The 25,645-nt window shown below is 37.1% G+C and overlaps 1 protein-coding gene across 2 annotated transcripts in view; it reads left to right on the top strand.

The window, feature by feature from the left end:
* The first annotated feature begins 1,160 nt into the window (after positions 1-1,160).
* The window catches only part of slc8a4b (solute carrier family 8 member 4b), a 95,221-nt gene continuing 70,736 nt past the window's right edge, over positions 1,161-25,645 (top strand). For both annotated transcript variants that reach the window (XM_039669551.2, XM_039669550.2), the window contains exons 1-2: positions 1,161-1,605; positions 6,073-6,271. The gene's annotated coding sequence lies outside the window, so the exon portion shown is untranslated. The remainder of the gene's footprint in view (positions 1,606-6,072; positions 6,272-25,645) is intronic.

Genomic DNA, 25,645 nt, shown 5'->3' on the forward strand with positions numbered 1-25,645 from the left:
TGTACTCAGTAAATTGTTGCTTATTTTTAACTGCTTATTTAGGACTTTACAGTGACACCACTGGCCTGGATGCATACAATTTATTTTTTTACCATCTGGTAAAGACAAACATTCAGTTTGGACTGTCTGGTGAATTGCATGTTGATAAATACCATGACACAGAATTAAATGTACACTGTAAAAAATTAAAAATGAGGTTGTAAACTAAACAAAGATTATTGGAATACATTTTACAAGAAAAAAAAAAAATTCAGTCTATCTACTTTTCATGTTCAATTCAGTTTGTTATTTGTATGTTTACGCTTTATAAAGTGCCATGAGCTCTGACTAAAAGTATTACATAAATAATCCCTATTATTAGTAGCATGACTTGCCATGTGATATCAACATGGCAGAACTCATGAGGGGGCGACCAGGGGCCTGTAAATGAATAAATAGCATATATAAAGGTAAAATAAATTTAAAATCAATTAGATGAACTTATAAAATGACTACACTTGAGCTTAAATATTCAATTATCTCTATACCATTATCAACTAAACTAACTTCACAACTTTTACTAGCACTGATATACAGTAGCGAGACTTTTTCTTTAGTTGTCCTCTTTCATAGACAGCTATTTTCTTCTTGCTGTGAGAATTTGTTTAAATTCTTAAAATTGTAATACTTTTATTAAATAAATAAATAAAGAAATTGAGAAATGAATTTCAATGAGTTTTGAATGAGTTTCCCAGCAAGATTGGCTGTTTAGGCCACTTACTCCTATTCTCTGGATCAAAACCTGAGTTGACAGAGAAAGTTGATGATCAGCATTATGGTACCAACAAAGCCTGGTTAGGTTTGGTTTTGTCAACTTGAAACTAAACTACAACCTGTTTTTACGCATGATGTTGAAGTCATGAGCTCTCTCTCTCTCTATATATGGTAGCATCCTTACTATCTGCACCTATAGGTGGTTGCCTCAGTCAAATCATATAATACAAATATGAAATCTCTCTCTCTCTCTCTCTCTCTCTCTCTCTCTCTCTCTCTCTCTCTCTCTCTCTCTCTCTCTCTCTCTCTCTCTCTCTCTCTCTCTCTCTCTCTCTCTCTCTCTCTCTCTCGTCACCCTCGGTACAGCAGCTGATGCTGATGCAAGTACACTCATTCTGACTCTCCCATCCTGAGAGGACACACTGTCACCAGCGCCTCCCTTATCTTTTATGAACTTTGAACAGCGCGTTATAGGATAGTCAGCGGCGTTTCGTCTCTTTTATTCTCAATGAAGATATGACAAAGGCAACCACTCACGAAAGGAATAAATTACAGTAACGGTGATCAATCTAGGTGACGTGCATGGACACTAGATCAGTTTGATCTTTTGCAGGACACACAGAGTTCTGAGTCCAAAGAGGAAGCGAGAACCGTGTGCATTCCGTTCAGCTCAAACAGAGTCAAACGGGAACTGACGGTCTTTTTACTACAGATCGTGTGCTACTTAAGAGCAAAGAGAGGTGGATGAAGACTATTTTATTTAGAGATACATGTCAATACAAAACATCGCCGAAGTCCATCGTTAACAATAGAGGGGAATTCACTGACGGTGCGCTGCATTGAATTTGGAAGGTCAGTTGTCAACTTAAACTGAAGGATCGTTGTCTGTCTGTGAAGTTTTGAATTACGGTCATTTTAAAAGGATAAGAAGGCTACCATACCAGTGAGTCGCAGAAAATAATTATATTTTTAAAAATGTATTTTATTTTACTGTAAAATATCTGCTAGAAAAAGTAAAACTTAGTTCATTTTAACTGTAGCTACATGTTGTTAAAATAAAGTTACAATGTATGAAATATCAAGACCAAGGTCATAGGGTTAATTCCAGACTCAAGTAAATATAGGCTATAGCCCTAAATGCATTGCTATGAGCGTCTTCCAAATGTAAAAAGGTTTTAGCCATATTTAAGAAGACAACCCATCAAACCAAACAAACTTGCATTTTATTGTAAAATGAGTTTCAAGTTAGGCTACATTGGGTTGGTTTTATTGCTTTTAGGATATGTTTTTCAGTTTGTTTACTGTAAACCTATGATAGATGCAAGATCTCAAGAAAAGTCTGTTAAAGACCACTTCATGAAAGCATCTGCTGTTTACTAACATCTGATAGACATCATTAAGATATCAGTTTTACATCCATTCTAATCATAAACATTTTAAAGACAATTTCTAAACGTCTATTGGACATCTGAGGAAACGTCCATGTATGCAGATGAGCCAACATTCAAACAAATACATCTTTTAGATGTAAACAACACGCACATCAAATAGACATCTCTGTGACGTGCACTATCTGGGTAGAAGCTAACACTTAAAATACCTAATAATGCTTGAAACGTCTTTTTTTAAGGTTCTGTCAACCTTGGCATCCAAAATTGTAGGCCTGGCCTACAGTTTTATTGTGGACAAAACAATGACGCTTTTTGTGATGTATTTGAAGAGTAGCCTACGTCTTTAATAACGTGTTAAAAAAGAAAATGTTTTATCGACGCACAGCGACCGATAAAATGACCGAATCATCTGTTTCTATGGTTTCTATGGCTTCACCCAAAAGCGATTTCTATTCACAACGAGCATATTGTGCAATTTGATTAATTCATATAATGTAACTTTGTAGTTAAGATGTGAAAACATTGTTGAAACTTAAGAGCTACCCATGCATACAGTCCCTTTTTGGGGGTTCAAGGTTAGAGCATACTTGTCAGATGTCGAATAGACGTTTAGAAAATGTCTTGAAAGATGTTTATGATTTAGAAAGTACAGTATGTATAGCTGACATCTTAAAGACGTCTATTAAACAGCAGATGCTTTCCAGATGAAGTGATCTTTAATAGACATCTTGCAGATGTACTGCTATCTGGGTAATGTAGACCCCCCCCCCCCCTCCACTGATCTATATAATGGCATTCTATATCAGTGTTCCCTCCCCTCCTCCCCCATTCAAATCCTATATGCTAACCATGATTTTACTAATTTCTTATATGAGAAATTTCTTATATGAGTTAATATGGGACAATTGTGGCACTTATTATATATATATATATATATATATATATATACACACACACACACACACACACTGTATTTTATGTAATTTCTATTTTATGTAATTTCACTGTAATTTCTTATATGAGAAATTTCTTATATGATTTAATATGGGACAATTGTGGCACTTATTATATATATATATATATATATATATATATATCAGTGATTCTTGGGAATTTGGATAAAACAGGTTTTAATTTTGAAAATAAAAAGTTAGTTAAATTACAAAATCTAAAGGTATATCATTATAAAGCAAGGTCTTGGCTGTTCAGCAATGCACCGGTGCAACCTCCTCATTTTGTATTTTTTTCATAAAATAGGCGTTTCTCCAGTTATCACTTTGTTTTTGTCAACACCGTCAGACAAAATAAATAGCAAATTATTTTTTATTTGTTTGGTCTAATATGTATTTAGAATTTTTAAATCATTATCTGGCATTCTTGGTACACATATATGCTGTTAAATGTTGAATATTCACTTTTGTTCATTTTTTATACTGTTTTGCGTGTACTCCTTTAAAAGATATAACATCATACAACATTTACTTTAAGCCTAAATAGAAAAATTAATGTTGTTTTACTTAACAAACATATTTTTGTATTAAAAGAGACTATTACTTTAATAACTCAACAGCACTGAAGAATCATATTTCAAGTATATTCATTTAAAACCAATAAAACTCCCTCTGACGGTGGTGACTTTAGAACTGACGGTGGTGACATTAATCTGACGGTGGTGACTGTGACTCTTTACAACATACAATTCCACAATGTATACCACTCAAGTCAATCAATTCTTGCTTAACAACTTCATTTAACTCTTTGGTCCAAAAAATAACAATCTTGAGCACTGTGATAAACATTTTTTTCCTTTTATGAGGTATTCCTCATTTAACTCTGCCTCACTGTGTATTTTCTCTCTCAGCTTTTTTTGGTATTCCCTGTTTCTTCTCCTTCTCTCCTCTATATAGCTGCTGCCTAGCCATAACTTTCGAAAATACATAAAGTCAAAGTTGAGTGTAATGACTATGAAATTGGGGGTAATTACAGCGAATGTTAGATTTGTTTAAATGATGTCATGCCATTTTCATTTGGCTTTAGTCATTGGAGATGCATAGCCTGGAATGGATAGTGCATACTATGTGCTGTGTAGGTAGGCAGTAGCTGCACTATGTGCATCCTTAGTTCTGGTTAGTTCTGGCAGGTCACGTTAGTCAAGCTCGCATCAGCCGACTATTAGCTGATCCACCTCCCCCTATAGGAATATGACGCCTATCACTGTACACATATACAGTATAAGCTCCTTCAGTATTATCATCAGCTATCACGTTTCTCAGGAGCTCATTACCCTCCTCCTTCCCCAGCTCCACTCGTCAGTCAGGACTTGACATTCTGATTCCCCAAGAATCTGAATAAATTCTCGAATTATATTGTACTTTAAATTTTGAAATAATCTGCAAAACATTCATGTTGGTTCTGTTCTGTTTACCCCAAGGGGGTTATTGCTGCTCCTATCCATGCTAGGCTTTAACAAATTTTTAGTGTGGGCAAAAATCTAAATGAACGTCATGAAACACAATTTAATCGCATCAAACGTGTTCAGATTAGAACTGCTGTATTCCTGCAGCTGAACCACAGCCGTGAGGATATCAGGAAACATCCTCACTCTCACTCGCGCTCATAGTAGCATGCAGTGTAAGCCTGAATGGAAGAAATATAGGGGGAATTAAATAAATAAAAATATTAAAGAGGTGAATGGAACATTACAGGATAATATATTGGTATTTATTGTGATCAACAATTATATTCTAGCCTCTGTTATAGACCATTTGGGGGGTTTTGTCACCACCGTCACACGGTATGTCACCACCGTCAGATAGAAAACCTGACGGTGGTGACGTCTGACGGTGGTGACAAAACCTACTCTTTCACATGATATGCATGAGTTGTTCACATTATAGCCATCTTGTTTCCCCTCTGTTGCTAGCTACTTCAGACCTCTTCTTAAAAAGTATACAATTATGTCATAATCTAATCTAATATTTTCTATACAAAAGAGACGGTGTTGACATGTTATGGTTGTGACAGTAGCAGTGCCCAAATATATGAACAAATTTAAGAGAAAATAGCAAAATTACGGGAGCTTGAGTGATCTTGAAGCATGCTGTAAAGCTGAAGGTTTGAAAATGGGGTATGGAGGAATGTAGTTGACCTTGTAGTTGCCTGATTTTATTGCTTTTTATAAATATCTGACGGTGGTGACGAATATGTGGGACACATTTTGAACAACCACAAAATAATAGTAAATATTGTTCAAAACTCAATGTTTGTAGTTTTTAATACATATTACAATGTACTCTTTTGTGTGGTAAATATATTATTCAATTCAATTATTCCTTTTTGTTTTTTTAATCAAGTTGAAATGATTATCTCCTATCCGAGGACAGCTGATTTTGTAGGCAATGGGCCAGGATATAATCATTAAAATAATAAAAATGAAAAATAAACCTATAAAAGAACCTTACATATGTGCAAAGGACCCCCTGATTATAAACTTGATTCTTTTCATTCATGAAAATGTTATTAATTTCCAACAGAATTAGCACTTTTTTTAGTGGGACATGTTTTTGCCAAAGTTTCAAGAATCAGTGATATATATATATATATATATATATATATATATATATACTGTATTTTTTATATTTCAACACTTTGATTTTGATAGGCTTATAGCTTTTTGGTCAGTCTCACAATTTTTGTATTCAGTGCTCTGAGATTATTTTTAACTGTAAAAACAAATTAAAAAGTAGCTTATACATTTATAAATTAGCCTACAGATGTACAGGTGTACAATTCTTCCAACAATAAGTGATGAGTTCTAGCGTAAGCACTCGTGGTGACTCGTTCATTAAGGTTAGGCTACACAACTTGTTTGAGGCGCGCCTCAGCAGGGCTTTTAAGGTGGTTAAGTTGTTTATTATTTGTGTTACAGTGTGGTCAGCGTGATAACCGCACATAATCGGGTCTCCTCATACCGAGAAGCTAGTCTGGCTGGAAACCTCGCCTTGGACGCGCTGGGGAAATAGATCCCTGACATGAGCGACTAACACTATCGACAAACAACAACACACATCGGCGGATAAACCGCACTGATCCCTGAGTGACCACCTGTTCCCTGCACAGACCAACCGGTAAGCGCTTAACTTTACTGAGGGACACTAGCATACACGAGAATGCTGTTTGTAGCCTATACGTCTCCAAAATGTTTATCAGATGTCTCTTCATGTGAATATTGCCGTTTGGGCGACCGCTATATGCAAAGCGCATTAGATATTAAAGAGTGCTGCAGGGGTCTTGGAAATCGTTTAGCCATAGAGTTATCATGCTTTATTATCCAATCACTTTATAGTGTAGTTTAAAGAGTTGAATGATTGTTAAAAAGAGCACAGAATCACAAATAAACGAGATAGGCTACTTCAAGGATTCAAATCCACTTTCTCTTCTTTCATTCAGACTTTATCTCAGTCACCCGTTCCCCTCATCTCTTGCTCAGATTATTTTCCTGTAGCCCAATCCAACGCGGATTCTTCCTCATATGGACCAGCGTTACGCAATTGGTAACACTTGGATGTAGTTTTAGGCGCGCGTAACCTACGTGTGTTTCGTGTCGAGCAAATTCCACATGACAGATTATTGAGAAATGGAATTAACGTGGGTTTGTGATGTGTTGGTTATACATTTTAAAAATAGATTTTTTTTCTTATTGTTTCTTTTCTCTTATTATTATGAGAGTAATTGCTTTGTATTGTCATTCCTAAAATGTCTTGCTCAGGAATTATTAGTCACAGAACATTTTCCAGTTATGCTAGATATTTTGTCCTGTGCGTGTCCTTGCTACACTGCCAACAATACACACACAGACACATAATAATAACAATAATTTGACCAACACACCCAAACAAGCAGGGAGAGACATACTTAATGACCAATTATACGGCCAGATGCCTTTCTAACCCTTGTTTGGTTTGAAGGAACATCATCCCAAGAATATCTATGATGTCAGAGTTGTGACGTTACTGGCAGCAGAAAGGGGGAAATATTAGACTAATGCTTTTAAAAAACCATCAGAAAAATACTCAAGCACTGGTAAAATATCTTTTTTGCTATTTTATTGTTTTACTTTCTTTTAATCGTTTGTTTGGAAGTAAGTACATTTCAGTCCTTTCGAACGTGCCTTCATTGCTATTATCCATGATAAAGTTGAATGCAGGTTTTGTTGCATGGGCTGATACTGTATATAGAGTGAATGCTTCTGTTCTGTATATGACTGTCTTTCTTCAGAAGAACACAAAAACTTTTAGATTTTTAGAGTCCACATAACGCAAGTGGATAGATCCCTCAAATTTGATGCTTCAAAAACCATTCAAAACAAACGATAATCCATATGAGCCCAGTAATCAATATCTATATATCTAATTTGAAAACTTGGCTGAGAACTGAATGAGCTGGAAGATCACATCACTGGTCATCACTGGATCACAGAGCTGCTTTATAGATGCAGTTAACTAATAATTGATGATCTTTACAATGGAATTGAATCAAAATGGAACTGACTTTTCTGACACATTCCTTTTTTTATTTTACAACTGCTGTGCTGCCAAAATGAATCATTTTCCTGTCACTGTAAAGCTGTTTTGAAACAATCTGTATTATTATATCTAAAAATAAAGGTGACTTCACTTGTGAAACTTGCATGGGAAGTGACAGTCCTCTCTGCTTCCAAATCACTTCCTCACAAGTTTCTGAAATTGCTGATAACACGCTTTGCAATGTGTTCACAGTAATGTCAAGCGAACACATGTTTGACAGTTGGCTGGAAGCAGTGGTTTATAGTTTAAAAACTTCAGAATTGATTCATCAACTGGGGTCATATGGGGTCAGATTACAGTTGTGTTTTGCATGTTTTGCATGGTTTTTGAAGTGTCGGCTTGCATGGAGGGGCCTATCCATTTGCCTATTATATACTGTAGAATCACGGAGATTAATTATTTTTCTAAAAATCTCAGGCATGACGCCTGGGTGCGTGAATGAGAGAATTTAAATTTTTCTGTTGAGTATCTCTTTAAGAAAGGAGATAACTTCCTGTCGCCTTTCGAGCTCTGATCAATACTGAAGTCTTGTTGAAACATGGGGTGGTGATGGCGCAGTGGATAAGACGCATGCCTTTGGTGCCTTTGGGTTCGAATCCACTGTGAAACACTAATGTGTCCCTGAGCAAGACACTTAACCCCTAGTTTCTCCAGAGGCGTGCAACCTCTGTCATATATAGCAATTGTAAGTCGCTTTGGATAAAAGCGTCAGCTAAATGAATAAATGTAAATGTACATGCAAGTGTAAGTACAAAAATCACATTTAAGTGAGCGAAAATGGCGCCTGACACGGCAGCTGGCTGGCTGTATTGAACACCAATGCCTTTGAATCTTTCTCCTTCAGACACTTGCTCAGACAACTCTACTGATGCAAAGTCAAGTGAATCGAACTCGAAAGAGAATGTCTCTGGTTACTCAATGTAACCTCGGTTCTCTAAGATGAGGGAAAACATTTTTAAACATCTCTGAAACTGGTGTCACATTGCTCAGAGTATCTCATGAGCTCCACTCTTCAGTCGACAGATTCTGAGTCAATGGCATTCAGTGTCTTAGCTGCTGGTTTTACACAGTTGAACGCCATTGGCCAGGGTACTTCAACTGCCGTGATTCAAGGCTTCAGTATTTGGCGAGAATGGAGTTTCCCCATAGCGTCAGCCACTGAGACAATGTTTCATAACCTCATCCCTGGGAACCGATTTTATGTTGAGGAACCATAGATGTTTCAGAAGGAAATTAATTAAATACAAGAATGAAAACTGGGCTTGTCTCCACATTAAGGGTTTAGTATACTAAACTATTTAAATGTATCTTATTAGAGCCCGTTCTCATCCCAAAGCGCCATATAGGACGCTTTTGCAAAAGCGTAAATATCCAACGCACATGGCACCCTTTAACGTCAAATGAGACGCAGATATATTTGGGCAGAAGGCGCCCCCTAGTGGTCTAACCCTTACCCTACACCATACCTTAACTTAACCATAACCGAAGCGTCTCATTAGACTTTAAAGGGTGCCATGTGCGTTGGATATTTACGCTTCTGCAAAAGCGTTGTATATGGCGCTTTGGGATGAGAATGCGTTGCTTATTATGATACTTGTAGTCAACCTGCTCATTGGAAAAATGTGCCTCTACCTAAATTTTGGCAAAACTCCTACAATTTGCAGCAGTTTCCATCTGAAATGACTACCAGTGACAGTAAAGCCCGGAACACACCAAGCCGACGGTCTGGCAGATTTTGTGTGTCGGCCAACTAAGTTTCCTCAGTGTGATACGGACAGTTCTGTGCCGTCGGCTGAAAATAGTCATCGTCGGCTTTGTTTCGCCCGATTCGACATGTTGAATCGGCGTCGGGCCGTTGGGGAAAGAGAGAACTCTGATTGGCTGTTCAGCTTAAAGAGTCAGCACGAGAATAAAAGCCAAACAGCAAGCAAATACGTCAAAATGGTAAAGATAGAAGGCTGTTCTTATGCTACGTCTTCTTACCTGAGTGTTCCTTGGCGAATATTTCAATATTAACATGAGCGGAGGATTGATGTTCAAAACGGTAAGCACGCGCTGCTTTGTTTACGTTATGTGTATCTGCAGCCGGTAGCGTCGGTTTTCCTTTCTGAATGATGAATATAGACTAATATATCTGCAGAAATAGACAGTTGACTCATTTACATGCAGGCAACGCACATTCTAGCTGACAGTCGGCTGCAGTTCTCTCGGTGTGTTCATGTGCAGCTTTTTACCTCGACGAGAGCGGACGAGAGGCAACAACACAGTCGGCGCTAGTCATCAGCGCTAGTTCGTTGGCGTCGGCTTGGTGTGTTCTGGGCTTAAATGACGAACAACTTTTATTCTTGTTCACACAAATTTTGATTACAGGGGAAGATTGTTGTTAGCTAACATCATTCATGAGTAAAAAGCAATGTCATCGACATCTTCCCAGTTAGCTTGGGTTGTTTGTAGTGGGTTGACATATGTTTTCCAAAATGAACGAAGGCTAAAAGTTTCTTAAGCTACTCTGCTATTTATTTGAGACTGCAAGCTTTTTCTGGTCCAGGTCACATTTTTTATTTATATGGATCGTAAGTGTGCCAGGAAATATGTCTTATTTGACCTGCGGGATTGGTGGTTGGTGTGAGCGAGGGGAAGAGGTAATTAAAATAGATGGGTTGAGGAAATTGAGATTGGCTAAGAGAGCCTAACGTTATGGAATCACTTGTCAAAACCAGCACTGTCATTACTCATACCTATTCGTGTGATAAGCGAGGCACCAGGTTATGTGTGGTGACAACCATGGTGTTGTTGAATGTTTTGTGTTTGTAATAGAAACAGGAAGGTTTACTTATGGTTGTGATAAAATCTTAAAATCACAAATCAATCTAATGAGGCAAAGTGGAAAACAGAGCTGTATAATCCATATCTGATGGCATTTAAACTGGTTTTATGACACAGACCCTTACAGAGGTATTTGCTTCTTTGTGGTGTAGATTAAACCTAATTCTGTGCCAAATCCCTTATTTAATTACTAGTGACAGTTTAATTGCTGTTTCTATTCAAGCCCTGAAATCCAAAGGTTAAATGAGCATTTGCTGAAGATGTGTCAGTTTTATGAATGGAATTAGTTGGTTTAGCTAAAAGCCAATGTTTCTGCTTGAAAATGTTTGTTTATTACCTCAAAAACCTTTTCTAAATATCACAGTATATACTTACAAAAGAGTGGTAAGATCATTAATACCTCGTGCAGAATCCGCAGGGCAAACATCTTTACTCCCTCAGTGGATTTATTATTTGATCAAATGAGGAGAGACATCACCTGACTCCTCAAACAGGAAAATTGTCACATTCTGGAATGTACTGACTGGTGTCAAACATGCAGAATCAGTAGCTGAATCATTTCAACTAAGTTTTTGATTGTTACAGTTTAGTTTGCATTTTATATATTATTTACAGTAATCCTACTTAAAGGGATAGTTCACTCAAAAATTAAAAATTACTTGCCCTCATGGTGGTGATTGCAACTTCCTGAGCAAAAGATTGAATCCTGTTCAGTTAGTTTTTTAAAGCTACACTATGTAACTCGTTTAGTTTATTCTTATCTAAAACACAAAAATATATGTGCTCATTAATGTATATTTACTTCGTTCAAGTAATAAAGTATTCTCGTGATTGTATAATATGCCATTGAAAATACCTACGGGTAAGGGGTTCTAATGTCGGTCGCCATGTTGCCCCTCCATCTTGAATGTACATTAGCCAAAGAAGGACATACCCGTTAATTCAAGCTTCACCTTTCGCGTTTACATTTGAGTTAACACTCATGGACGAGGTCGAACTGGAAGCCATGTTAATCTTGGACTACATTGGCCACCATAGGAGGTAAAACGAAATCGGAATTGAGAGGAACAGAAACTAATATTCACTGGATGGGTATATTCCTTTTCACCACTAGATGGGGGTAAAAATCACACAGTGTAGCTTTAAAGATATATTTAACAATGTCAGACACAATTCAGTTTTAGCAATATATCTTGAAAACCATACCTAGGTTTTTATTAGTACATTTTAATATATTTTAATTTTGATGCCACCCTGGCATGGTGTTCAACCACAAAACAAACTGATTCTCTAGTTATTTTCTTTCTTCTGTTGAACACAAAAGAAGATTAACATTATTTGAAAAATACAGTCAAAGTTAGTGGACAGGACACTCTTGAAAAAGAGATTTTTAATCTCAATGATAATAATCATTTAATCATTTAATAATAATAATAATAATAATAATAAAATGTATTGCCTTTCCACTCATAGGGACATCTGAAATGGTTTGTAATGTAAACCATAAGAAGTATTGATTAATTGCACAACAGTTAGATGCACATTCCACATAGACTGGCACAGGTCAGACTATTGTAATGCGTGCTTGATTAAACCTATAATTTTTTTTTTATTAATAATTATTATTATTATTTAAGTTATTTAAGTTGTTTTTCACTTTAGGCTTTCGTTTTATTTGTGCTATGTCAGTTATTTATTTTATTTTTTTATCCATAACTAAATAGTTTTTATGTACGATAATAAAATAGATTATTGATGGTTGTGTCAAAATCATTGATGGAAAGGTAGGACAGAGGTGATGGATGAAGGAGGGGTGAATGCAAAAGTGAGAGATGATCTCTTATCTGATAAGGGGAGACAGTCTCTCACATGTCAGCTGATAAAAAAAGTGATGAGCAACATCTACCTGAAGATGGAGAGAACATGAGAGAAGCATGGAAGAGTGAGGATGAGAGGTGTGAAGAAGAAATCTATGTATGAGAACGTGAAAGAGAAAGATACGAAAGGCAGGCTTTTTTTTTTTTTTTAGGTCAGATATCTCCCAGAGGCTCTTGATGTTAGATACCACTCTCAGACATCCTGGAGGGGGAAATCTTTTGAATTAGGGACCTACATCTTTCTGACAACCCTTAAACAGCAACACAGACCACTGAGACTGTGGAGGAGCATGCAGTGGCCCCAAAAGAGAATTTGGACACTTAATAATGTATGAATGTCTTTACATTTAGGGTTTGAAATGAACCTTTTCACTCACTGGCCAATTTGGCTACTCAATTTTGTACAAAATTACAAAAGTTTAAGAGTCATTCAGAACTTTTTTAATCCAAAATAAAAATATCAGAAATAATCTAGATTATTAAACAGAATTTACTAGATTAAATATATTTATTATGAATTATTGAATAGCTTTCCATTTTATGACGGTCAATCTTTGTGGATAACATGAAAATATACAACTAACTGAATCCTATAGTCCTCCTCACAGTGTCTTGGTCCTGCCTTTTGTTCACACAGGGACTGATCCCAGCAAAGTTACTAGGTCCCACAGGTTCACACAGAAGGCAGTTTTCTGGTATCAATGCTCTGTGTGAAAGGGGCTTTGGTTAAAGGAGCAATGTGTGATTTTTAGCGACATCTAGTGGTTCGGTTGCGAGTTTGCACCAGGTTTGCACTAAGGGCTCAGCCCACTGCTCACCCCTCCCTTTCGAAGAAGCTACGGTTGCTAAAACGGGACAAACATCTCGTCGGCTGAGACAGCAGAGAATAGCCAGAGTAAGCCAAGAGTGTGTAACATTGTCACTGTTTCTGTACCACAGTCCATTATAAACCACATCATGAATACTGTTTACAAAGCCATAGTCAGGTGAGGATCAAGGGTTTTAATATATAATTTAATAAAATAATATTAATCAGCTGATTGTCTCACAAACGTAACCAGCAGCACATTTATCCCCACATACTGTAGCAAACCCATAATACAGCGAGGGAGCAGCTATATATTTTTTCTAACAGGGTAGTAATAGTTTAGCTGGCTAATATGAGCTGTTACTGTGGCTGAGCTGGGACTCGTCCGCATGAGTCCAAAGGTCGGAACTGCGTGCGCTGTTACAATCATGTCATCTCCGCATCCCATAGATACTATTTACTACACACAATAGGCTTTTTTTCTCTGATTTTGAAAAATCTTCGCGATCGACTTTAGTGATAAAAGACTTTAGTAAAAGTCTCTATCGACGGGTTAGTGATTCCTGTAACGTACTGTTTTACGGTCAATGACATGAATACTAATCATCAGCTGTCTCACGAACGTAACAGCACATATATCCCCAACATAACAAACCCATAACACAGCGAGGGAGAACTAAGTTACATGAAACAATCCCAACTACATATTTTACACCACTCACAAGGGAAAAGTCACTACTCACGGAGTGTAAGGCTAGCTTCCAGCTTTCCGCTACTTCTCTTTCAAGGTAGTGATGAAATGCGTTCTGTAGCACTGTGTGTTCGCGTTCGGCTACGGTAGGAATATGACGTCACAACATGGCGACCTTCATAGAAGGGGATTCCCTCGGTTATGGAGCTATTAATTTCTCATTCTAAGGTAATAAAAACATTACGGTTAATTAAGTAAGTTCTTTATACACCACTGAAAACATAGTTATGGATGTCATATTGCATTTCTGTTAATAGATACTCAACTTTGTTACACATTGCACCTTTAAAGTCCCTGTAAAGTCAAAATTATGTATGTGTTCTCATGAGTTTGTCACACCACAGAAAAATATGTTATTAGCCACCCAGCCAAATTTGAATGATTAAAAAAAGCAGGCAAGTACATAAAATAAGCTAGCAAAATCTAGAAAAAATGAGCAGTTATCTCTGTTCTCAAACCCTGGGGGCGTGTCCGCTGGCTGCGCTGAAACCACGCCCACTAGTGGGAAAGAGCTGCCGACTGTGATATTAGCTGATACTGCTTTCGGGACGATAGGAAGGCCGAGGCGTTCGGTTCGGCTCGATATTTGGTTCGGCTCCATTCACCAGTAACAGCGGATTATCAGTGAATCATAGTTGCCTCTGACGAAAGTTTAAAAAACTATCCCGTGTAAAATGATCACTACAGAGGCCGGTGTTGGCGGTGATCCTCAGCTCTCCATCAAGGTGGCTCTTCACAAAATTAATCCACCTCTTCTTGATCGTTTTTAGGAAATTTAAATAAAGACGCCGATCTGTTTTGTACATGATCGCATCCAGGTAGTACCCTACGCAAACCATGTCGAAGGCATAGCTATCTAGAAAACTGTAGGCTGTAGTAACTAATAGTACTGACCTCGCGATTGAGCGGCGAACTGATGCGAATGTGCTCTATTGTTAGGGGAGGACCCAGCCCCTCAGTGGCTTCAGTGCGTCATCAAGTAGGGGCGTGTCCACAAGCTCAGGGGCTCCAGCGCATCATCGAGCCCTGTTTTAGCCCCCCAAAAAAATCCGGAAAATAGGGAAAAATCCAGAAAATAACGGTCTAACTCTACAATTCAGTACTTTACAGTTCACAGTCTTTGTAATATGTTTTAGCATTACACTTGTAACATTTATAATGTGTTTAGAATGTTTTTTTTTTTTAGAAAATGCCTTTACAGGACTTTAACTGGCAGCGTCAGAATAAAGATGCTAAAGGGCACTTTTGGTGGCTGTATAACTTGCAAAATTCTTGGATATGTGGTACTTATCAGATGCTTAGGGAGTGTGAACGGGTCGAAAAAGTGGTTTCTTCTCTTTTCCAGAGTACCGGAAAGTGCTATGCTGTGTTTAGCTAATGTTGGAGGTTCTAGCGATGGCATCAAGTGATTCAACATAATCATATCCCACCAAACTGGCTAGTGTATTCATCACTTTACCACAGTTGACTTTCACATACATAGTTCATTTCAAACCTTGATTACATTACATACAACATATCAAGCCAAGTGACTGCAAACAAATGGTGCTAGAGTTATTCTTAGAACTTTCTTTTAGCCATCTTTGCAATGACTTTTAACCAACTAGTGTAAAGGTGAGTTTTGGTGAACAAGTCATCACATTCCCTGTGAATGAGTCCTCAAATTTTCTATGAACGTGATTCACTAATATTAGACAATCTGCTAATTTTGTTTTGTCCTACAATATATCTGTATATGTGTTTGTGATGCTACTTAATATGGTCCTTTCAATGAACATTTCAGATAATCTTTTTGGTTTCTTTTTCCATGTTGTTCATTTACTCATCTTACAGAATTTATACTCTGCCAGATGCTGTCTTCCACACCTCCAGATGTTTTCTTGCATCCTTTTACTTATCTTAATGAAATATGATGTTCACAGACCTTTGCCACTGTGAGCCCAGATGTTAAAAGACAGAAAAAATACGAGATTATAAAACTCTGAGGGAGATTCTCAATTCAATTCACATTTACCCGCATAGCACTTTTCACAATACACATCATTTCAAAGCAGCTTTACAGAAAATGCATGAATCCACTAATTTAGAGTGATCTGTTATCAGAGGTAACTGTCTAATGTAACTGTATTTGTATTTCAGAAATGTACATATACAAAATCACAGTTAGCGAAAATAGTATTAATTTAAACATTTTTTAATAATTTAATTAAAAAACAATGAGCTCATTGAAGTATGAATACTTGTTTGTCAATAAATGATTATGACATTTAGACAAATGTCGCATTGGTGCATGTTGATTCAGAGATTAAGTGTTGTAAATATCTAAACAAGAGGAAGCAGAGATATGTTTATCAAAGGGAGGCATGGAGGAGACGACAATGTGAATTCAGGCGATGTTGTTTAGCACTTAGCCACTGTCCACTTGAGGACATTTTTGTTTGACACTAGCAAGCTGTGACTCTGAGCATGGAACTCGGCATGGGAGCATCCATTTGAGGCTACAAGAATGTAAATTGCTCATGGATAAAATGCCACTTTGAAAACCGTGTGTGTGTATGTGTGTGAGTGAAGTATACCCTCCTACTGTCTGCTAATATCATGCTGTCTGTTTGGCTGACGACGCTCAGCATGGCACAGTTCTACTCCTCTGCCTCAGTCCAACAGTGACGGCAGTTTTCAGAGCTCTTACTCACAGAATGTGAAAGCCTCTGAGAGCTCTGAGGGGTTTTAAGGAGCAGAGACGAACTCGCTTCTGTGGAGAAGTTTTGAAAGTTGATCTAAAGTGAGAGTTTTGAAGCTGAGGCTGACCTCTCTTTCTCTGCTGGATTCTGAATGAGCTTGTGAGGATTTTTAGATTTCGATTGTAGATTTCTGGTTTACAGTTTCTAAACAATATGTTTCTGCATATATTAGCATATTTAATTGACCCTTCGCTAAGCCCCGCCCTCCCTAGTTACTGTTGCTACGCCTGTCAAGCATTCGCGGCTGGCCCATCTATTATAGTGTGGATGCACCCGGTGTCAGACATTCCCAATGAGATAATTAGTAATTTTTGGCGAACAAGTGAAATATCTGAGAGAGCAAGACAAAAGGGACTACAGTATGCATGTGAGGGATATATTCACGACATTATATGCAACCGATTATTAGAGAATAATTTCTTAAAATTGAAGTTAAACCCCAACGTTAGTGCAGGGCGAGCAGCAGCGCCTCATACGCTGACCGTTCAAATGGAAAACACAAATTGAGGAACAGCTATGTTCATACACAGCAGGGTATGTGAAAATAATCTTAATAATTATAAATCAAACAGCTTATCAATAAATCTTGTGGAATAACACTAATACCGGGAGAGCCGCGATCGGATTGGGTTAAGTTAAGGGGTAACGTTAGTAGGACGTCGATTAACAAAATACTGAATTATATTTTAAAGTATGTCAGTGAGCCTTTGTCTTTTCTCTTTAATCGTCTTATTTTACGTTGAATCATTATGACCAAAGAACAGTCAATATTTCCAAGCAATAGAATAGGTGTTTTTGTTAAGCATGTCGACATTTACCAGAATGGGTCTCGCACATATGCTAGATCACGCCAATCATTTCTCCCCTTGGCTTTTAGATTTTCTGGAAGGAAAACTATTCCTCTCCCCCATCCAAACTTTTAGTATACCGGTATCAGATTTGCACAATCCATACGCACAATGCTTCAGCATGTTCCCTCGTTCGAAAGCTTGACGGACCTCCCGCGCATAGTTACGGTTGCTAAGACATGATTGGCCAGTGGCGGTTTTCGGGTGTGGCTTAGCGAAGGGTCAATTAGAGAATGGAATTATGGCCCATTTATAATGGTACACTGTAAGCACACATACTTTGTCAAACATCTGATACTTTTGATAAACATCTGATAAACATATTTAAAAGTGCTTATTCATGCACATTATAAATCACAAATGTTCTCCCGTAAGTCTAAGTGGAGTGGGGGCCATGTTTGACTTTTTTGTGACATCATTGCACGATGATTCCTTAACTCATGAATATTAATTAGGTGGTGCTGGATAGCTATTCAAGTACTTATTATTAATAAACAGCCAACTTTTACTCAAACTTTTATTGCTGTGCTAAATATTTGAAAGCACACATATCTTAAATTATATTGGTTGAATAAACAAACAGCTCTGTTGCTAGAAGCTGCGTCAACATGACAATTCCCAGCATTTCACTGTCTAGGTTAACTACATAGCCAATATAGTCCGGCTATGAGTAGCCCACTTCTAGAATAACCAAAATAACCTTGATGAAATGCCAAAATAACCTTGAATTTGGTTAAATAATGTTTTTGCCAAAATAACTTGTGAGATGTATGATATTCTATTATTTAAGCAAAGTAAATGCTGATTACAAGGTGTTTGGTTTCATTTCTTCTCATTTAATTTTTTTGTTGTCTAAGTGATGACTAGTCTATTTTCGGGCTATCAGGTTTAGACGTCGATTACATTTCTTGTTCAGCCTAGACGTCTGGGCTGTGTTTGGACGGCTATTAGACATATTTTAAACACAAAATTGCTTGAGGGTTCCTTTTGTAAGCATAATTTTCAATAAATTTCATTGTCATTCTCATTCTGAAAGTCCACCACCAAACTCAGGCTATTTGTCAATGTTGCTGAGGTCTTCAAATTTTTTCGAGTCTTCTGAATGTTTACATTTCTGGATGAATCATCGTCACTAGTTAAGGAGTTAACTAAAGAAGGTACATTAAAAACATTAGAGACACATAATTTCAATAGCCCACTAAGTTCAGAGATGAAATGGAGGATTTCATAGCAAATATGACATAGACCATATGTGTGCTTTCAGGGTTAGTTAACTATACTAGTCATGTCCATGTGTGTCTGACAGATGAGAGATTCTCAGCCTCAAATGCAAGAATTAGCATTATAAAAAGTGGCCGTTATCGTTGCATGTTGCTTTTACATCACCACCAGCAGCACAATCAGCATTTGCGATTATTATTCTTTTCAGTGAGAAAGCCATGTGTATTCTGCCCTCAGTCCCTCTCTCTCTTCATTTTCTATTCCTCTCGAATTTTCTGTCCATCATTTCACACATTATGATAGTCTTATTTAAATGAGAGTCAGATGAATGGTAAGTGCACTAATGCACTAATCCTGTTTTTCAAGCGAGCTTGATATTTTTACACAGAATGTCACCACTGCAAGTAGGCAACATTCAACACTGGGTTTTATCTTTTTTATATACTGTGTGTAACATTGACCAGAAAATCTCTTGAGAGATTCATTGTTTTTATTAGAGCATGCAGGGCTCATTTCTTTTATCAGCAATATCAGAACATTTATTTTTGTCTTTTTCTGTCTTTCCTTGGTTTCTACTTCTCTATTTCACTTTCCCCTCATTTGTATGTTGTTTTTTTCCAATCCGTTCCGTGATTGTGTTGATACAGTTGTTAATTGGAAGCGGCGAGGTTTGATTATTTAGGCTCAGTAATTATATCCCTTCTCTGTATATCAGCATGCTTGGACTTTTGAGGACTTGTACAGTGCCAGTCTTGGGTGTTACAGTGTCATCTGTTAACTTTCTGAACATATGCAGCTTGCTGGATGTGCCCTGTGTGTGTTTACATCTGGCAGAGTGTTGTATTGCTTTCTTGTTAGCTGGCAGAGTGTGAGTTTATATACATGTCTAAGTTTGTTCAGATATATGTGTGTGTGCGCATGTGTGTATGTGTTGAAATGGAACAGTGCATGATTCATTTATTGAGGGACAAGAAGCACTGCAGTCCTGTATAGTCTCATTTGGTCTGCTGAGAGATTCATTGTACATGGTGGAAAGAATATTACTAAATGGTGATATACAGTCATCCGGGCATTATCATAAAATAAACATCAGTGTGATCATGACATGAAGCTACACACCATTTTAAGAATATTTTTTTCTTTTAATTTCAAATTATTAATTGATCAAAAGCTTCAGTAAAGTTTTTTACTTTGTTACAACAAAATATTTTATAGTAAATACTGTTCTTTTGAACTTTCTATTCATCAAAGTATCTTGTAAAAAAAAAAAAAAGAATCACCCCCCCCCCCCCCCCCACAAAAAAATGAAGCAGGAACTGTTTTGCATTGCATTGATAATAATAAGAAATGTTTCTTGAGCACCAAATCGGACTATTAGAATGATTTCTGAAGGATTATGTGACACTGAAGACTGGCATAATGGAATAATGACTGCTGAACGTTCAGCTTTGTCATCACAGTAATATATTTTAATATATTAAAATATAAAATCATTCATTTTTATCGTAATATTTGTCAATATTATTGTTTTACTGCATTTATGACTAAATAAATGCAGCCTTGGTGAGTATAGGCTTCTTTAAAGGGATACTTCACCCAAAGATGAAAATTAAGTCATTAATTACTCACCCCATGCTGTACCAACGACGAGAGAGGCCTGAGACGAGACTTCAAGAGATTTCCACGACGCATGCGCGAGAATTGCGATCTCCTTCAACTACTTCAGTTCAGTTCTCGCGCATGCATCGTGGAAATCTCTTGAACTCTCGTCTCAGACCTACAAGGGAGAAAAGGAACAGTCGAATAAAGTCGTTATTTTTGTTTGTTTCTTCGCACAAAAAGTATTTGCGTCGCTTGATAAACTTATAATTGAGCCACTGTAGTCACATGGAATATTTAAACATTTTCTTCAATGACTTTCTGGGCCGTCAAGTTTCAATCCCTTAGGAGCCTATGTGGTTGTGATCCACCTCTCAAATTTAATCAAAAATATCTTCATTTGTGTCCCGAAGACGAGCTAAGGTCTTACGGGGTTGGTACAGCATGGGGGTGAGTAAACTAATTAATGACTTAATTTTCATTTTTGGGTGAACTAACCCTTTAAAATGCATTTAAAAAAATGATAAACCCCAAACTTTTGAACGGTAACGTACATGGACATGACATATTGATTTGAGTCTGAATTACTTTATAATGTGAGAAGAAAGAGACAGCAGAGTTATACAAAAGTCAAGATGCCAGCAAAGTGTAGGTGATAACTGCCAAGGATAATATTGAACAGTCTAAAACATTTTAGCAGTTATTGAAAAAATAGTTTCCCTCTAGTCAGATTCATTTAACACTGTAACTGTAATCCATTTGTAAAGACGGGAGATATTCATCTAACCCATTTGAAGGGTTTTTCTCAGGAGGTTCCCATCGACCTCATTTTCTCAGCCCTTCTCAGAAGGTTCCTGGCATGTACTGTACGCAGTCTGTCCGAACAGACAGTTTCTTTAGAAGGATGGGACTTAAGAAGGTCAGCATTGGTCCAGAAAAATTATACTGCAGCTTAAATAAATTCTCCAGCTTACTTTTTAAATGTAAATGCATTGCCAGACATCCAAACACCAAAAGATCTAATAATATAATGTGACTGGCATTGATCAAATATTGGGTTTCAGTTTCTTTGCCTCTGGGCTGATAATAATGACATCCGGTTGAAGAGCATATTCTGGTCTGTTTGTGAATTGAAGATGAATCCTGTCAAATGAAGCTTAAGGTAATCAAACATTGAAGAGCTGACATGATCACTGAATCGAAGGCAGAAACACTCAGACTACCTAACAGCTTGTCTCCTTTAGCTCTCCCTGGAGCTGTTCAAAATGTCAGTGGGATTAGTATTAAAATAATGATTAAATGAGAGGATGACGTTAAACCTTGTATTGTGATTGCTGTCGTGGGATTGATCTACAGAGTTAGGTCAATGCAGCCAGTCATTTCATTTTCAATACCCTGCCCTTTCTGTTCAAGTGCAGAAAAATTGAGATGCGAATGGGGTAGCAGTGCTTGGGGACAGACTGAGAGAGAGAGAGAGACAGAGAGAGAGAAAGAGAGAGAGAGAGAGAGAGAGAGAGAGAGAGAGTAATAGTGTGCAAGCTTATTTGAAGGGCACTGTGAAGCCATAACCTTTACCTTTCCATAGCATATTAATCAAGGAAAAAGGCAAAGGCTGTAAACTTCTGGCGTCTCGAAGCTGTCAGTTCCCCTCCAGTTGCTAATTGATGAGCTCGTATCCGTGTAGAAGTTTGGCCATCAGTGATCTCCTGCGAGCCAAGACAAGGGAATGTGGCCCGTACACTTCATCAGTCAGAGGACTGCTGAGTTACTGCTGTTCAGGGTGAGATGCTGTGAATACAGTCCAGACTTCCTGGATATTACCACACGGGCCTCTGGGACACTTGATTCGGATTGGTTAATCGTGACATTTTGTGGTCAAGTATTTTTTGTGTAATAAACACTTAACTGTCCAATTAATGGATGCATGTTATTTGGTAGCATGTCATTATCAGCCATTAGCAGAGAGTTTTAATTTAACATCCATTCTGGTGTTATGTAAAATGGTGCATGATCATTTCCCCTATTTTTACATTTAAATCACATTTGCAGTCAATGCTCACTTAAAGTTTGTCCTTTAATAAAATCGTTGTATGGAATCTTTAATTCCTAAATATATATCTTTTTTTAGAATAGAATTTCAATATAGGCCATTTAGTGGTAATCGGCCAACATGAACATAATTATTGATTTATAGGCACCAGCCAGAATTTTTATATCAGTGCATCTCTAATTAATTAACTAATTGTCCCAGGCAACTGATTCTCCTACTTAGTTGCGTTAGTTGTATCTCTCTCGTGTCACTCTGAAGTCTTTTTCTTCTTAAATAATAAAATTGTCTAAATTCGAATTAATATTTAATGTCCATTTATTTATTTCTATGGTAAGTTGCCATGTAATATGTGGCTTTCCAAGCTTCAAGAAAAAAAAATATCTAGATGCTGGAATGATGGCTGAGGATCTGATGAGAAATCAGGCTTGGAGCTTTTTGAGTTAGACTAAATTAAAATGGAATGAGGCTGCTTAATCTCCTCAAAACTTGGCACCTTCTTTCTCACTCTCATTCTATGTTACTTTCAGTTTTACACCCCATGTCTTTTTAAAGAATGTCTTTTTAGCACTCTCTCACAATTCTTTCTTTTTAAACTATTGATGTCATCTCACCAACGTCAGCTTCTGACTTTCCTTTCGAAAGAAGTATACTTTAAGTACATTCTATGAAGTATACTTAATTAACATTCAAGTATTTTAAGTATATTTTATGTAGTAAATATACTAATATCAGCATACTAACTTGTAAGTGTACTCTTTCAATACTGCTAGGGACTAAATTGGCCCACTTTTCATTGAATAAATGTTACAGTTAAGTAAGTATAAAGGTTGTTTTTATACTTTTTTTGTATTTTAAGTATACTACTTTGTTCCTATTTAGGTATTATTTTTTTATACTTGAAATACCTCTAACTGTACATCAACTCTTTCCATTTTAAAAACATGCATCCTTTTTATCAACACTTGAATGTTAAGTTTCATAAAAAAGCACCTGAGAAAATTGCATTTTGATCAAAGACTACACCGAATCAGATTCAGAACAATGACAAAAACACAGATGTAGTAGATCCATCAACACTCTCAACAATTATTACCTCTGCCTGAGACCTATTATGCCCCTTTTTACAAGATGTAATATTGGTCTCGGGTGTCCCAGAATGTATTTGTGAAGTTTCAGCTCAAAATACCACACAGTTAATTTATTATAACCATTTGAAAATGTCATTTTTGGGGCCTGTTTAAAAATGAGCTGTTTTGGTCTATACGACCTTAAATGCAAATGAGCTGCATATCCCCGCCCTGCCTTTGGATGAGGGCGTCATTTGCATATGCATTTGCAGTCGGTAAGCTGAAGGACTGAGAGAGTGAGAGACCCGCTGTTTTCATTCAGCCGTACGTGTTTGAATCGCAATATATAAATAGTCTCTGATCAGACCCAGATGACGAAGAGACTCCGAATAAACACAAATGAGAATGGACCAGTACGTCTCAGTATGGTTATTTGATACATTTTGATACATAATAGGTGCCCTTTAATTCAGTAACATTTGGCAGTTTTGATATAAATGCCAAAATATTGATATATTTTATATAAATCAGTAGGGCTGAAACGACTAGTCAACATTGTCGACGTTGTCGACAATAAAAAATTGTCAACAAATATCTTTGTTGTCGAGTAGACGTTTGATCTCACTTCACCTAATGTAAGGGCGTGCAATATCACGATTTGACCGCTATGGCGCTGTGGAGCCATATTTGACCGCTATGGTGCTGTTTTTCATGGGAGCACAACATGCATGTTGGAGCACTTAAAGAGGAAACATCCCGGCAAAATAGGAGCCGGTGAGAATTGAGTGTTCTCCAGCTGGAGCAAACTAGTGGTATCTCTTCGAGAATGCAATACTACTAATAATAGTAATAATATTATCAATAATAATATAATTACAGTAATGTGATGATTTGTTTTGCATAGAATAATGCTTGATCGAGCTTTGGAGTCAGGGCTGTTTTTATTATTGTAACACTATTAGGTATTATAGTCTTGTATTTTGTTCCATAATCATGAATGAATGTTAGGAAGAATATCATGGCAGTTACTTTTTTTTTCATACTGAAAATTAAAAGGTGAATGATAATGTCTCTGTCAGCTCAATTATCATGTAAAAAAAGATTGTAATTTTATATTTATAATGGTTTGCAGATTAATATTTTACCATTCTTTGTGTAAATGAAGTAAATGACCCTTTTTCCGTTTCAGTTCTAAGAAAAGCAGTGGTCCTGTTAAACAATGCTTAGAGAGCATTTGTATGTGATTTGAGTTGGACTGAAATCTGAAAACTTAAAGGGTTAGTTCACCCAAAAATGAAAATTCTGTCAGTATTTACTCACCCTCATGTTGTTCCAACTCCGTAAGACCTTCGTTCATCTTCGGAACACAAATTAAGATATTTAAGATATTAAGATCGCTCCTGCATACTAGTCCATAGGCTTCTTGAGGGACTGGCTCTTGCTGTCCCCGAAAAGTCATTAAAGACATCGTTAAAATAGTCCAAGTGACTACAGGGGCTCAATCTTAAGTTTATCAAATGACGAGAACACCTTTGTGCGCAAAAAAACAACAAAAATAAAGACTTTATTTCAACTATTCACTTCCTTCTCCATGGGCCTGTAGTAAGTTAACGTAGTGTGATTGCGTAGAGCTACGTCACACGTAGGCTCACTATTGGCCGACGCTGGTAATGTGTGTCTGATGCGTGTGACTTACAATAACAGAAGCTTACGCTATTAAACTAGTAACCTGACTCGCGCAGAGGGAGAAATAAACGAATAGTTGAAATAAAGTCGTTATTTTTGTTGTTTTTTTTGCGCACAAAAGTGTTCTCGTCATTTGATAAACTTAAGATTGAGCCCCTGTAGTCACTTGGACTATTTTAACGATGTCTTTAATGACTTTTCGGGGACAGCAAGAGCCAGTCCCTCAAGAAGCCTATGGACTAGTATGCAGGAGCGATCTTAATATCTTAAATATCTTAATTTGTGTTCCGAAGATGAACGAAGGTCTTACGGGGTTGGAACAACATGAGGGTGAGTAAATGCTGACAGAATTTTCATTTTTGGGTGAACTAACCCTTTAAAGAGAATGACCTGTTTAGTTGGCTAAAAGTTAATTAAAACAACTATTTCAAAAGCTGAACTG

The sequence above is a fragment of the Pimephales promelas genome, chromosome 1, assembly GCF_988280905.1.
Source record: "Pimephales promelas chromosome 1, fPimPro1.hap1.1, whole genome shotgun sequence".
Taxonomy (NCBI): domain Eukaryota; kingdom Metazoa; phylum Chordata; class Actinopteri; order Cypriniformes; family Leuciscidae; genus Pimephales; species Pimephales promelas.